General features: G+C 48.4%; 1 protein-coding gene across 1 annotated transcript in view; it reads left to right on the top strand.

Moving 5' to 3' along the window:
* The window catches only part of CDC50A (cell division cycle 50 P4-ATPase accessory subunit A), a 274615-nt gene that overhangs the window by 165074 nt on the left and 96201 nt on the right, over positions 1-13340 (top strand). The window lies entirely within an intron of this gene.

Below are 13340 nucleotides of genomic sequence, written 5' to 3'. Positions count from 1 at the left end.
CTGAAGAATAAACATTAACTGCTCCCACAAAAAATGGTTACAGTGGTGCTTATTGGCATTGCATCCTACACAAAGGAAGTCGGACATTTGTTGAGGATTAGAGAGGCTTTACTGTCCCAATATGCACATCACTGCCAAGTAATTTACTTTTTCACTCTATAGGCATATTTATCTTCAAAAAAATTATGCCAGAGTAGATTCCAAGTTTCTCAACATACGGCCATTAGCCAAATAATTCACTATTATCTCTTAACAGAGGTGGTTTGCTTTTTTTTTTTTTTTTTTTTTTTAAATGTGAGTCTCTCTTGAGCTGCCTTTACAAGAATAATGATTAGCTATTCTAAGAAATCATCAATGTTTGTGGAGAACTGAAATTAACGCAAAAGGCAAGAGAAATGTAGCATATTGGTGATGCATCAAATGTTCTACAAGTATAATGGAGATATTGCTTATGTTGCATAGTAGAAGTAGTAGTAATTCTTTTATTCAGTACCCATGCATCATCAAAGTATGCATACACAATATAATAAATATATAACATTAAAAATACAGTTTAAAACGACAGGTAGTTTATTCATACTATAAAACCAATACTACTTCAAATACATTCCTATTTACAAGTGGTGCAAATATGGACTTGAGTAGGCCTGGACGGTAAATTCCGTTCCGCTTGCTGAATTTGGGTAAATTCGCTTTCCACGGAGAACGTGAAATTGCCAAAAATTCCGCTGCTTCGCTGAATATTTTGCGTGTTCGTGCTTTCAAAATGCGTGTTCTCAAGATATTTCTCCCCGAGCATGCAAACAGCGTTCGCGAGCAGAAAAAAAGCATCACGAACCAGCGGAACAAGCAATTCCGTGGGTTAGGGGAACTTTTTTTTGTGCTCGCAGAGATTTTTTACCGTTTTGCAGAGCTTTGCGGCGCTCCCACCCCTAGACTTGAGCTATATACAAGCAAGCAAACAAAAAAAATGTTTTATCAGAAATCTCATAGGAATTAAAAAATTGAAAATATGTATAAATTAAAATTAATTGGTCTTCAAGATGCATCTTGTTTGCTAGGTGACTCTTACTACAATTTTGTTACGCTTAACTAAACCGCCTGTAAAAAGTTACTAACTAGAATTAGAGGGGAGGTATCTATCACTCATTTAAATTCTATAAGCCACTAGATATATGGTCAAACCCAAGAACCGATATAATCAATCAATCATTTGTAAAGCGTACTACATAGCCGCAAGGGTCTCAAGGAGCTGGGGGGGGGGGGGGGGGGGGGCGCAACGGATCGAACAGCCAGGTCTTGAGTATCCTCCTGAGGGTTAGCAGGTCTTGGGTCTGTCGTAAGCTCAGTGGGAGGGTGTTCCATGCCTTGGCGGCGAGGTGGGGAGAACGGTGGTTGTTCTTCGGATGCGTGGGACGGTGGCGAGTGAGAGGTCGGCAGAGCGAGTGAGAGCCGTCTGTTGAGGTAGGCTGGGCCCGTCATGTGGAGTGCCTTGTGTGTGTGGGTGAGGAGCTTAAAGGATATCCTCTTGTTGACGGGGAGCCAGTGCAGGTTTCTCAGGTGGGAGTTGATGTGGCCGTGGCGTGGTACGTCAAGGATCAGTTGTGCCGAGACACTTTGGATGCGTTGTGGTTGTTTGAGCTTGGCCGGGGCTCCCGCGTAGAGGGCGTTTCCGTAGTCTAGTCTGCTGCTGACAAGGGCCTGGGTGACTGTCTTTCTTGTATCTGTCGGGATCCATCTGTAGATCTTGCTGAGCATGCGGAGGGTGTTGAAGCAGGAGGAGGAGACTGCGTTGACTTGCTTGGTCATTGAGAGCATTGAGTAAAGGATGATTCCCAGGTTGCGTGCGTGTTCGGTGGGTGTCGGGGCTGCCCCCAGTGCCGTCGGCCACCGAGGACCTCCGTCTTGTCCCGAGTTCAGCTTCAGACGGCTGCTCTTCATCCAGTCTGCGACGGCCTTCATTCCTTCGTGGAGGTTGGCTTTGGCTGTGATGGGGTCCTTGGTGAGGGAGAGGATCAGCTGAGTGTCGTCGGCGTAGGAGATGATGAGGTCGTGCTGTCGGGCTACGTGTGTGAGCGGGGCCATGTAAATGTTGAACAGCTTCGGGCTGAGGGAGGATCCCTGGGGTACGCCGCAGATGATCTCTGAGGCTTTGGAACGGATGGGGGGAGGCGGACACTCTGGGTTCTGCCGCAGAGGAAGGAGGTGGTCCAATCCAGAGCCTTGTCTCGGATACCTGCGGTGTGGAGGCGTGCGCGTAGTGTGTGGTGGCAGACTGTGTCAAAGGCGGCAGAGAGGTCTAGGAGGAGGAGTCCTGAGGTCTCGCCGCTGTCCAGCAGGGTCCTGATGTTGTCTGTGGTGGCGATGAGGGCAGTCTCGGTGCTGTGGTTGCTGTGGAACCCTGACTGAGAAGGGTCCAGGATTCTGTTTTCTACGAAGTATCGGGTAGCTGTCTGTTGACGGTTTTCTCGATGACCTTGGCCGGAAGGGGAGCAGAGAGATGGGCCGGAAGTTATTGAGGTCTCTTGGGTCTGCCTTAGGTTTTTTGAGTAGGGCGTTGATCTCACCATGTTTCCAGATCTCTGGAACCGTTGCGGTCTTAAAGGAGAGATTGATGACATTGCACAGGTTGGGTGCGATGGAACTACTTGCTTTGTTGAAAACTTGGTGCGGGAATGGGTCAGACGGAGAGCCAGAGTGGATTGAGCGCATGGTCTTGATGGTGTCATCGATGCTCACGCTGGCCCAGGCTAGCAGGGGGTCGTGGTCGATGGTGTACGGAGGATCTGTTGTGTTTCTGTCTGTTGGGGCTGTCTAGGTGTTGAAGCTGTCATGGATGTCTGCTATCTTGCTGTGGAAGAAGGTGGCGAGGGAGTCACACAGGGCTTGCGATGGTGGGATGTTGTTGGTGTTGGAGCTGGGGTTGGAGAGTTCCTTCACGATGTTAAAGAGCTCCTTGCTATTGTGTGCGTTGTTGTCGAGGTGGTCTTTGGAGGAGGTCCTCCTGGCCTCCCTGATGAGGTGGTGGTGGTTGCTGATGGCGTCCTTGTGTGCTGCGTGGCTGTCCGGAGTTTGGTCACTGTGTCATTTCTTCTCTAGTTTCTTGCAGGCTTGCTTGGAGCCTAGGAGTTCTGGGGTGAACCAGCTGACCCTCTTGCTGGTGTCTCTGTGGGGGGGGTTTCTTCAGCGGGGCGAGGGTGTTTGTGCAGATCCATTTCCATCGAGACCCAAGATACCTTGGACAAAAAACAGTATATGTATCTCGTCCTTTGCTTTTTTAAGCCAGAGACCGAGCAAATGCTAGAGACTGGTTCTTTATTCCATTTAATTGTAAAAGATACCGAAGGGAGAATACGAAAGCAAAAATGGATATGTAAGCTTTTCGCCAAAGGTGGAGAAACAGAATCAAAAAATTCTTCAAAACATGGAAAGGGCTTTATATCTAAATAACTATTAGTCAAGGAACCCTTTGACTTATTAGCGTAACCTTGCTGGATGTATGACCAAAAGCACGATTTCAGGACATTAAGGTCAGCTTTTCAAATAATCAATGGGTCAACCCATAGTCTTTGCAGTCCCAACCTACGCATCCAATTGTAAAGAAATTTTACCCACACTGTTCTGACTTGGGGCCTGCTACATTTAGTAAATCTATAAGGGAGTCTCAGGACTCAACTCTGGTGTTAGCCATAAACTGACCCAATGAACGGGCTGTTTAAGTGTTGCCAGATCTGCAATTCTTTTTGTTCCTAAGTCAAAGTATAAGGGAATAAGAGGCTAACTGGTTGGAACAAAAACCAACAGCCTCGCACATTTTTTTTTTTTTAGCAGTGGAAAATGAAGAAGCATCAGTGCAACCCCAGGTCTCAGCACCATAAAGTGCAGGGCTACCTACGTCCTTATCACGATCTACTTCACAGCCCGGTGAGACCGAATGTGAGCTTGTTTGCCCATGCAATCTGATTATTGTGTTCGACCCATGCTCGATTAATAATGATCTTATGCGAAGTTGTCCTATCCATTTAAAATTCTCCATTACTTTTACACCCAGATAATCAAAACTCTGCACCCTCTCTAACGCTTCTCCATCTACTCTGTTCATATAGTTTTTAGCCAATCCCTTTCCAAGCATCGTATATTTAGTCTTATTAACATTGAGCTCTAAGTCCCTAGACATGCAGAAACAACATCAACCAGGAGCTGAAACCCCATAGGTGTCTTGGAAATAAGTAGGGAATAATCTGCAAATATAATAGTTACCTTTTTATTGCTCTTGGCAGGAGAATCATTTCTACAGTTCTCCTAGATGTCCACTACATCATTCATGTAAAGGGTGAATAGTGTGGAAGCAATAACGCACCCGTGGCGCACACCATGCTGAATAGGAATGCATTCAGTTTGTTCACCCATTTTACCACAGCGAACCTGGGTAAAATTGTTTTGTGGAGTTGAGACATTAGGTGAATCAGGTTCTCAAGGACTTCCGTAGTTGATAAAACATGCCACAGGTTAGTGCACGGCATAAGATCAAAAGCAGCTCTAAACTATAAACACCACTAAAAGCTTTTGGTGACGTAATAAAAGATATTTCCAATACAATGTGGCCAATCTAAACATTTGGTCAGAGGCACTAATCTTTGTTCGAAAACCGCTTGAAGGACAGACATGATCTTATTAGAATCCACATGTTGCATAGACTGTCAGGGTTCTTGTCGTTTTAAAGATTGCATTTGTTCCATAGACTTTCAGGACTTTTATTCCCACGTCCCTGTCCTCAACAAATGTAGAACATGTGTCTATTACAGAATTGCCAATCTTACAATTAAAAATTCTTCATTTCAATGTTAAAGCAGAATACGCACTATCTTCCAATGAATGGTGGTAGCTTTTTTTATACGAAAGCCAAATATCAGTGTCTAAACAGGTCAGAAATTAATGCAAGATATGCAAACATCTGAGTTCCTTTTCCATCTGGTCCTTCATCTGAACTGTAAGAAGCCCTAGCCCAGTGCAGTTCAACTCAATCAGCACTAGAGAAAAAGGATTGCAAAAGTGGATCATTCAATATACAGACCTTTCTCCGATAAATATGGGTAGACTCAAAAAGTCTGTCATCTAATGTCTATACAGAGTTCTTTACTGCTGGTACCTTGGCATTTTGTGTATTCATAATCCTGCATTTCAGACTCTACTTGAAAGATTTTCAGCTGCTCTAGAAGGATAGTGATTCCAGGCAACAGGAGTACTAAACTAATTCTCTAGTGCTTGTAGTTCTGCAGTTAGTTTCTTACCCCCTGCCATGCGCCTGTCGGCCAACCTCCGTCTCAGCACTACCTCCTTAGTGCTGCGCACATCCGTTGGCTGACGCGGCCCTGCCCACTCAGTAAAACCGCCGCACGGCGGCGGAATTTCAGCCGCGATTAAGTTGTTAATGGTGTCAGGAGGAGGGATTCTCTTCAGGAATCCTTTCATCTTCTTTCATTAGTTACTGATTCTTTGAAGGACTAAGGTGTTCACTTGAGTGACCTTCTGGTTTAAATCGGATTGCTGAGCATAGACTAATGGTACTAAATTAAGTTTCTGGAGCTGAGAACTGGTCTTGCTCTTCCCGCTTTTCTGGCAAGACTCAAATGATTGGGCACTAGCTGATGTCCCAGTCTCCAGATCTAAGCACTTAACCTGCCTTGTCTTTAGAACAGCAAAACAGACATGCAAAGTAGGGATCTGCTAGAAGAGCAAAAATTGATAAACAAGTTGTTGACGTCTGTTCTTTATTTGGGAAATGCTGTTTTTCGCACTATGTTGCCAGAATTTGTGTTCAGTTTACCTGAATCTCATTCCAAAGGGAATGCAATTTATTATTCATGGGAACATCAACGTTTTCCATCCAATGAGTGGTAAATTGTTTTTAGGAGCTACTTTAGGCTTGCTATCAAGGCAGTTTTGTTCAAGGATCACATTTTTTCAAGGATAATTTTCCCCCCCAATTGAACAAACATTACAATATATTAGCATGGATGGAGTACTTGTTTTGGAGCTGAAAGGATTGGAATGTGTGAAAATCAAGGTGGTGACCATATAAATGTGTATGTGTGAATCAGTGGATATAAATGAACGATCAGGCGTGGGCTATGCTGACCACCAGTCCACCACGTACATAGTCTGTTAGTGAACTCTGCCTCACATTATCAAGCGTAGTGTGGGGTAGGCCCTGATCACGATGAGAATAGACTACCGGGAATGCTCTTTACCTCAGTATCCCTATCGTCTCAACAGAATGCAGGTAGTACAGAATTTGGCAAGGAGACTGCTACTCAGACTCCCACCTAGGTCTCACATGGCACCCCATTTGAGGGCCCTCCACTGGTTCCCTATAAAAAAGAAGGTTGACTTTAAGGCTATGGTCCCAATTCATAAGGTCATGCATGATACAGGTGTGGTTTATCTCAGAGGATCAGAGAATACATTCCCGCACGCACCCCGCACTCTTCCTCTGCGCGCCTTGCAAGAGTGCCCTGCATTAACCGCCTTAAAATAGGACCTCTTGGCAACGCTCTGTATTTTCTTGGAAACTCATGCATGTTTTGCACTGTTTCCAGTGAGTCCTTGTGCATGTAGAGCATTTGCCTTGCGGGAGCGAGCAGCGGTGCCATCTGTTAGCAATTATCGCGACTTGCTGCTCGCTCCTGCAAAGCAAACGCTCTGCATGCACGAGTACTTTTTAACTTTCATGGCGGCGGGGCTGCCACACTTGTCTTTCTTTTTACCTTCCTTGAGGCTATTAAAACATTTTGTCTGCTATTACGCATGGCAATCACTAGATGGCAATCGTCCAGTAGCATTGTCCACCGGCTGCTCACTGCAAATTGTCAACAGCTTTGAGCCAGAGTTAAAGCTGCAGAGGAGCGCCTTTAAGCTGTCATTCATTTCTGTAGCAGAAAATGAATGATGGGTCTCGTGGCATGCCTAAAAGTGGCGGGGCATGCACCGAGCAGAGAAATTCTGTGTCCCCTTTTTTTAGGTCGAGCTGGAGAAAGCAATACGAAGCATTGCTTCCAGCTCGACAACTAATGTTGCCCGTCACCTGGGAATCTGAGACGGGGGTCAGGCACGCTCGGTGATTGGTGTCTGTGGACGTGCACGTCCAGGCCGGCGCCGTGCACATCCCCTGCCTCAGATTCCCTGAAGTGCGCAAACACACACATACAGACATGCACACGCAGGCAGACACACACACACACGCAGGCAGGCACACACACACACGCACCCCCCCCCCCACGGGCTCACGCCACACAGCCACGCACGCACCCCCCCCACCCCCAGACCCACATATACACACGCATAGCTAACAGACACACATTCACACATATACATACACACACACTGCTCACCCATACATGCGCAATCCCCCCCCCACCACTACCACTACAACAAGCCCCACTTACCGCATCGGCGCAACTCCGGACTTCAGCCGCCCACGCGGGGCTCTCCCTCGGGCATGCGTCACCACTGCTCCTCTCCTAGCCAGCCACTCCGTGGGCACGAGCTTCCAGCAGGAAACGGAAGTCCCGCCCCACAGCAGTTTTCGTCATGCGCACATCTTGTTGAACAATTAATTGAAATGTGTCATTGAGAGACTGGCAAATTCAAAGAGTCGGAAGTCGAGTTTTTGTTTGCCGAGTTTTTGTTTGCCGAGTGTGGAGACTTTCTGTGCACAGCGAAGCATTTCAGCCGAGCTCAGGTCAGGTAAACAATGTCGGAGTCCTTATTCAGGGACATGCGCAGGTTTGCCGACATTCGTTATTTTATTTTTATATAGGCTCCTCTGATGCTGCAAATGAACTGACAGGTGAGGCTGTAATGTGGGGAGCTCTGTTCAGTCACCACCATTCTCCCAAGAGTCTCACTGCAGTCCAGCTCCAGCCACCCCTTTTTTTTTTTTTAAGGCTTTATTGACATCCGTGCAGTGAACACAGCATTTGCCTACAACCCGGAGGCCGGCTGCTATATTGTCCTGTAATGGCATTTAACAATTGAGTTTCATTCCTGCGAAAAAGATTCAGTAAGAGTGACCGTTCAATGACATTTAGCAGTAATACGGCAGCCTGTGTTAAAAGTTTAAGTGACGCCTTATTTTTTGTTTTTATAAACATAAAGTAACTTGTGACTCGATAGATCAATTGAGCAGTGTCCAATCTTGTATTCCACTTTTGACTTATGAGAAATCGTAGTTCGGTGCGTCTGCACAGTTCATTGCTCTCAGCTCCCCCTGTTAAATTAAACTCCCGTCATCCCTCCTATTCCTGACTCCTCCCAACATGTACTCCAGCACACCAATCCTAGTCTACATCATCCTCTTCTTCTGAATCGTCCAATTCCTCCTCCGACAGTGGTTCACATATATCCCCCTGATAACTGTTCCACGGAAGCCATACCTTGTTCCATTTCCGAGGATTAGCCCTCTATTCATATACCGCCCTTTCTATTACCATGAGCATATCAATATTCCTACACCACTGTGCTCGGGTCGGGGCCTCCATCGCTCCCCATTTCTGCGCTATATCACGCTTGGCCACCATGAAACCTATAACAGCCCATTGTTGTCCCTGGCGTGTCCGATCATTAGGACCCCATATATTCAGCAGGCACATGCGTGGATCAGGTACGATCAACACCTCCAGTACTTGTGAAATCGTGCGCAGTATCTGCCTCCAGTATTCTACAATTAATGGACAGTCCCACAGTGTGTGTAGTAGTGTCCCCTGCTTACCACATCCTCTGAGGCAATATGGGTGATCCGCCCTATGCATTTTGTACAATGTGGTCCTTGTATAATACACCCGGTGGAGTATTTTAAATTGCACAAGTCGAAAGCGCGCTGAGATGCCAGCTTCTTTTGGAGAGGCCATTGCCTCATTCCATTCCGTCTCATCCATCCCTGCTATCTCACCCTCCCATTTTTCCTTCAAACTAAGCAAGGGGTCTGGCAGATTATTCAATAATTTCCGGTAAGTAAGGGAGGTGGCGCTTGTCTGCATGTAATCTGTCAACAGTCGATCTTCTAGCGGGGATGACTCTGGGACATCCGTGCCCGCTTCAATCGCCGTTAACAGTGCGTGTCTTATTTGGATGTAACGGTAGGTTTCATTGGGTCCCAGGCCGTACTGCTGCTGCAGCCGGTCAAAGGGAATCACTCCATCTCTGGTCCACAGGTCTCCTACCGTGGAGATGCCTATGTTGTCCCACTGTGTGAAACCTTTACTGTGTCGTAACTGTCCCAAGGCCTTGGAGTCCCATAGCGGTGTAAGTCTGGTTATATCCCCCCCCCACTTCAGTGTCGCCTGCGCTCTGTGCCATATGGCCACCGTGTGCCTAGTAGGTCCCATGAGTTTCGCTAGAAGTCCCTTGTTGTATAACGGGGCCAAGAGAGTGTGCGTACCCAATTGTGCTCTGTCTGCTAGGTAGGCAGGGTCGTCCTGCGGCGCATGGAGCCGCTGGTTGACAATCTTAAGATGAGCCGCCCAATAATATAGTTGCAGATGAGGCAGGGCTATCCCAACACTGTACCAGTCTCTGACCAGTTTCTTGTATGCCACTCGAGCCGGTCGGTCCCCCCACAGTAGCCCCGCGACCACTGAGGTCACTTTACGAAAATATGAAGGTAAATGTAAATGTAAATGGCACTAGTACTGGTGTATTTTCCAGTATATATAGGAAACGAGGCAGTGCCTTCATCTTAAATAAGGCCGCCCTTCCCAGTAACGTCAGTGGAAGTGACTTCCAGTGTCTTGCGTCCGCCTGAAGCCGCGTGAGCGGAGGCAACAAATTCAGGTCGTAGAAGGCTTTACTATCTCGAGTGATGACTATCCCTAAGTATTTAAATGTGTCATGCGTCACCATCAACGGGCAATCGGCTGGTAGATTTGGGGTGGGGCCACTAAGCACATACACTACCGATTTCGTCCAGTTGATCTTGTAGCCAGAGGTGTGGCCATGTCGATCACACAGCGCCAGCAGCATCGGGATTCCCCTCTCTGGATCCGACATGTAGATGAGCATGTCGTCTGCGTACAATGAGACCCTGTCTTCTCAAGTGTCCCCCCACGGTATCCCTCTCAGCATCTGGGATGTTCGAAGGACCGCTGCTAACGGTTCCAGGACCAAAGCAAACAAAGGTGAGAGCGGGCATCCCTGCCGTGTCCCTCTCGCCAAGGAGATATCCTGAGAGATATGTCCATTCGCCGCCACATGTGCCACCGGGTCAGTGTAAAGCAATCTAATCCAGGAAATAAATCTAGGGCCGAATCCCATATGTTCCAAAACTGCAAAAAGGTAGTTCCATTCTACCATGTCAAATGCCATTTGGGCATCTAGTGACAGGATAGCTGTCGGTTCCGTCAGCAGTTGGGCCCGCGCCAGCACCCCGTGGAGCCTGCGGAGATTAAGTGTTGTGCTCCGATGCGGCATGAATCCCGACTGATCCGGATGGATCAGTTGTGCGAGATGGGGTAGCAATCTACTAGCTAGTAGTTTCGCCAATATTTTGGCCTCCGCGTTGAGGAGGGAAATAGGACGATAGGACGAGCACTCAAGCGGCGGTTTGCCCGGTTTCGGGATTGCCACAATGGTTGCAACCCGCTGATCCAGGGGCAGAATCCCCCTTTTCAGGCTATCGTTATACATGTTTAACAACGGTGTGCACACCTCTTCAGTTAGGGTCTTAAACCATTCTACTGGGATCCCATTGGGGCCTACGGCTTTACCCGAGTTTAGTGCATTAATCGCCAGGCGAATCTCATCAGTTGACAGGTCTGCGTCAAGGTCTCCCTTTGCCTCTAGTGACAGGATCTGCGTCGGTACCCCGTGGAGCGCCACCGCCGCCGCCTCATATGCTATGGCCACCTCAGGGGTATATACTTTGTGAAAGTGGTCTGCCAGGGTTTCAATTATCACTGATGGGCGTGTATCCACCTCCCCGCTCAATCCTTTCAATTGCAGGATATGTTTGGTACCACCCTTCTTTGTGTCTAGCCACGCCAGGAGCCTACTCGCCTTATCCCCAATATCATAGACTATGTGTTGTCGCTGCAATGTTCTCGACCGTCTTCCTACGAAGATGGTCATCGTGAAGTTGCTGACAAAGCTGTAATGCGTGCAGTGTACTCGTGTTTGGGTCTGACATGTGCGCCAAGTTCGCCTGCTCAAGTTCCAGTTCCAGTTTGGCTAGTTCCTCCCTCTGGTTGCGTTTATGTCCCATGATTGATGCTATTGCTCGCCCTCTTAGGACCGTCTTGTATGCCTCCCACAGGATTGACGGTGAAGTCACCGAGGCCGTGTTCTCAGCAAAGTAGTATCGGGTAGCCTTTTTTAAGTCTTTACGTATGGTTGGTATCTTGAGGTAACTAGGGAAGATCGGGTATATTCGCTTTCTTGCTGTGTCTGGACATGATAGTGTTAGTGTCAGTGGCGAGTGGTCTGAGATACCCCTGGGTCTAATCCGCACGTTATTCACGGTTAGGAGCCCATTCCCCAAAGCAAGAAAGTAATCAATACGGGACAGACTGTCATGTACAGCTGAATAATAGGTGTACTGTCTGGCCTCAGAATGCAACTGTCTCCAAAGGTCCACTAGACCCTGCGCCACTAGGAATTCGCTAAAGCGGGAGGGACCCGGGTAGGGCGTACGAAGTGGAAATCTATTGTGTGCGTTATGTACCACCGCATTAAAATCTCCTCCTATGAGAAGATCTCCTTCTGGGAGTTCCAGTAGGAATTTCCCTAAGTCAGGAAGCGCGACTGTGTGGAGTGCTGGCAGGATATATACTGACACTAGTGTCAACGGCTTCCCCTCCCATTGTCCGTGTGCCGCAGCAAAACGGCCCTGGTCGTCTGTTTTGGTGGATTGTAATATGAACCTGGATGACTTTTTTATTAGTATGCCCGTGCCCCGTGACCCTGAGGTGAATTCTGAGTGTGCAATCATTTGGTACCCCCGCCTATCTAATGCCCGGCTAGCTGCACCCACCAAATGTGTTTCTTGCAGTAGAGCCACTGAGGGACTCAGCCTCCGGATGGCTTGCAAAACCAATCCACGCTTGATCTTGTCACCCAATCCCCGCACGTTCCAGGACAGCAGCTGCAATGGTGGCACGGGCCCCCGCTCTGGTCCCCCGCCCACTAGATCATCCGTGCATCGTGTGCCATTGTCTGTCTGCAGCGGTGGGTCCTTGTGTACCCTTAGCTTACCCTGTCGTGTCATTCGTGGAACTGTCCCTATATCTTTGTGTGTGTGCCCTAGTAGATCCTTTCGAGTCAAACAGTATGAACAGTTTGTTAACATTGTGAACAGACCCTCCCCCAACTCCCCCCCCCCCCCCCCCTCCCTGCCCCCCAGCTATACGGACATGAAACCGCCCGCCACCCCAACTAAGCTGAGTGCTCAACCCGTTCCCCACACAAATGATACTTGCTCGACGGGGCGAAGGACTCTCTGGAGATGGCAGCCCCTCTCACTCTCTCCAGGTGTCCCAGCCCGGTATCCAGTGGCGGCCCATCTGGCCCACCGCTGAGTTCTCAGGATGTCCGTAATCACCGGTAGTTACTGGTCCTCATGAACCCCTTCGTCCGCGCCGTTTCTCACTTGCGATTGGTCTTCTGACTCATGTCGAGATTCTTGTGAGCTTCGAAGCCCTCCTGTTTTTAGAGTCTTGTTTGGTCTGTTCGAACGGCGCGGATGAGTGGCCGGCCGCCAGCCGTCCAGCCAATCTCTGGCTATTTCCGGATTATCGAAAAACCAGGTCCTGTTGTCCGCCACCACACGCAGCCTGGCTGGGAACAGCATTGAGTATGGAATCTCACGCTGTCTTAGGTCTTTTTTCACATCCAGGAACGTCTTTCTACGGCGGGCCACCTCCGCCGTATAGTCCGGAAAAAAGGCTATTGTTGAGTTCTGAATTTTGACCGGTGGTGAGACTCGCGCTGCTTGCAAGATGGCATCCCTGTCCCGGAAATTGAACAATCTGGCCAGAAACAGGCGCGGGGCCGCACCTGGCTTTGGTTGTCCCCCTGGGACCCGGTGCGCCCTTTCAACGGAAAAGAAAGCGGACAGGCCCTTAGGTTGGAGTTCTTTCTTTATTAACTCTTCCACGTAGAGGTCCATCGCTCTGGTACCTTCAGATTCTGGAACTCCTAGGATCTGGACGTTGTTCCGTCTGGAGCGCCCTTCCTGGTCGTCCAGCCTTTCGCGCAGCATCCTGTTCTCTGCTGTTATCTTCTCCACCGCCGATTGTAATTCCGAGACATCTTCGACCAGAGACTTTGTTACCACCTCCACGGAGCTC

Source organism: Lissotriton vulgaris, chromosome 6 (assembly GCF_964263255.1).
Source record: "Lissotriton vulgaris chromosome 6, aLisVul1.2, whole genome shotgun sequence".
NCBI classification, from domain to species: Eukaryota; Metazoa; Chordata; class Amphibia; order Caudata; family Salamandridae; genus Lissotriton; species Lissotriton vulgaris.
This window is presented reverse-complemented; position numbering and strand designations above follow the sequence as displayed.